The sequence below is a fragment of the Cyprinodon variegatus genome, unplaced genomic scaffold (assembly GCF_000732505.1).
Source record: "Cyprinodon variegatus isolate N-32 unplaced genomic scaffold, C_variegatus-1.0 Scaffold983, whole genome shotgun sequence".
In the NCBI taxonomy this organism is placed as follows: domain Eukaryota; kingdom Metazoa; phylum Chordata; class Actinopteri; order Cyprinodontiformes; family Cyprinodontidae; genus Cyprinodon; species Cyprinodon variegatus.
The window spans coordinates 288,110-290,562 of record NW_015151436.1 but is presented as its reverse complement, the minus strand read 5'-3'; positions in this window follow the sequence as shown (position 1 = coordinate 290,562).

Here is a 2,453-nt window from a genome sequence, read left to right as displayed (position 1 = left end):
GTGTACAGTAGCTGGCTCTCGGGGGCCCCCCAGCGGCTCGGGGCTCCAAGCAGTGGCTTGGTTGGCCTGTTGACAAGGTGCGCCTCTGTATGTATAGAACACTGCAGAATAGAACTTCTTCACACACTGATTCTTTTTAACATATATCCCTCTGCACACATTGAACCTTCTGTCGGCTTCTTTCATCATTTCCACAAAGTCTTCATCCTCCATGGTCCTTGCAGGCAGACCAGAATGCCCAATCCACTTTACTACTGAGTTCTCCATATCCAGAGTATCAGTAGAACATCTTTCTTCTATGACAGAGAGACAAACAGATAGAGGAACAGGAAGGCTCACACACTCACACATCCACATCCATATGCGCACTAACACACCCGTTCTCACTTGGCTGGGCTGGGTGGGGAGGGCTGTGGGGGCGAGAAAGACAAAAGTAACGCAATAGTTACTTTTACTAGCAACTAGTTACTTTCATTGTGGAGTAACTCAGTTAGTAACTCAGTTACTTTTTGGGAGAAATAACTAGTAATTATAACTATTTACTTTTTTAAAGTAACGTGCCCGGCTTAGTGGGAACTGGGTTCAAGGAAAGGAAAATGCAGCAACGAAGGCTGTTTATAGGTACAGGTGGAGTTAGTGAGAGTTGATTCCCAGAAAGCAATCTTGGAATTTTGCTGATGTATTATTTTTATTTCATAATGAGGGCGCAGTGATAACCCTAACCCTATCCTGTGCTTTCCCTGGTTTATATTTCATCCATTTTCTGTCCTTCTGACCTTCTATTAAAGCTACAGCGGGCGAAATAAGAACACACCTCCATTTTTCTCAGTAAATATATTTCTAGACGTGCTTTTGACATTTTCGCCAGATGTCGGTAACAATCTATGCAATCTTCACAGACATACAAATCAAACCATAGATGTCCAGAAATGATGAGGAATAAAGCGACACAGGGAAGAATTATTGAACATAGAGACGCTGAAAATATTTAATACTTTGTAGAAAAGCCTTTGTTGGCAACGACAGCTTCCAGACTGGATGGAGAAACGAGCCTCATGCTTTGCTCAGGTGGAATTTTGGCCCATTCTTCCTCAGAGACAGTCTTCAAATTTTAAAGGTTTGGTGGTCCTCGTCTCTATGAACTCCTGCCAATTCCGTTTATAATTCTTATTCAAACGTGCTTTTCATTGTAAATCAAGTCTCTGGTATTTGCTTTTTTGCTCTCCAGTCCTGTTTTCATATTGTTGCATTGAGTGGCAATGTCAGGAAGGGGAAAATATCGTACTATTCAGACGCAGCTAAAGTCTTGCTCACAGGCCTCATCTCCTCTGGCGCCGCCAGACCCCTGCAGCGGAACTGCTCCGATTCAGACGAACCCGGACGCCGATTCCCTAAAGCTTGAAATACTGTCCTCTCTGAAGGAAGACATTGCTGAGTCTGACATTATTAAGAAAGAGCTTCAAGAGGTCCTTGGTGATGCGTTGTCATCCATTATAGCTGAGGTCAGCGGGTAATTGTGTGCAGGCTCCACTATTACAATGACTGTCTGGATATGTTGCGTTGTGCGAGGGAGCGCCAGCGGATCAAAACCGATGCCGGGAAAATATCGATCTTTCCAGATCACACTGCTAAGGTCGCTTTTTTTTTTTTTCGCTCGAGCAGCTTTTAACGAGGTGAAGAGGCTACTTCGTGGCATGGAAGGGATCAGATATAGACTCCAGAGCGGCTGCGCATTATGCACACTGGCGCTGTTAAGGAGTTTACTGAGGCCAAGGACGCGAAGAAATATGTTCAGACTTTGATTTCTGATTGAGCCCTATTCGCTCTTAATGAGCCTTGGCCATAGACGGTGTTTGGGCCAATTTACAGCTCCTTACTCTGAGTCAGAGTCGAGGCTTATCTACATCACTTGTTAAGCATATGTTTATATTGGTTATATTATTGGAAAAAAAAAAGGATATAGTTATATTCTATTCAGTTTAAAAATTAAGAATGTATCTGATCATTGCTATTGATGTTTATGTTGTATTTTTCCCCATTATAATGTCCATTAGTTGCTATAGTTGGTATCCTCAACCCTACTTTAGTTCTAAGTTCTGCTCAAAAGGAGATTGTTGCCTTTACATCTTTACTGGCAAGACATACTTTACTTCTACATTGGAAGTCTGATAAATGTCCCTCGATATCCCACTGGGTTAAGGACATGATGTTTTTCCTAAAGCTCGAAAAATTTAAATCTACCCTTCGAGGGTCTACACAGAAGTTTTACCAGAAGTGGCAATGCTTCCTTTCCTATTGTTCAAACTTAGAAGTTTCACCCAACTGAAGGTGCCTGCCACCATATTTTGTTATTTTATGAGTCGGGGTTTTCATACCTGATGAATGACACATTAATTTATTTTATTTTTCCAACAAGTGGAGCAGAGAGGGGAAGGGGGTGTGTGTGTGTGGGG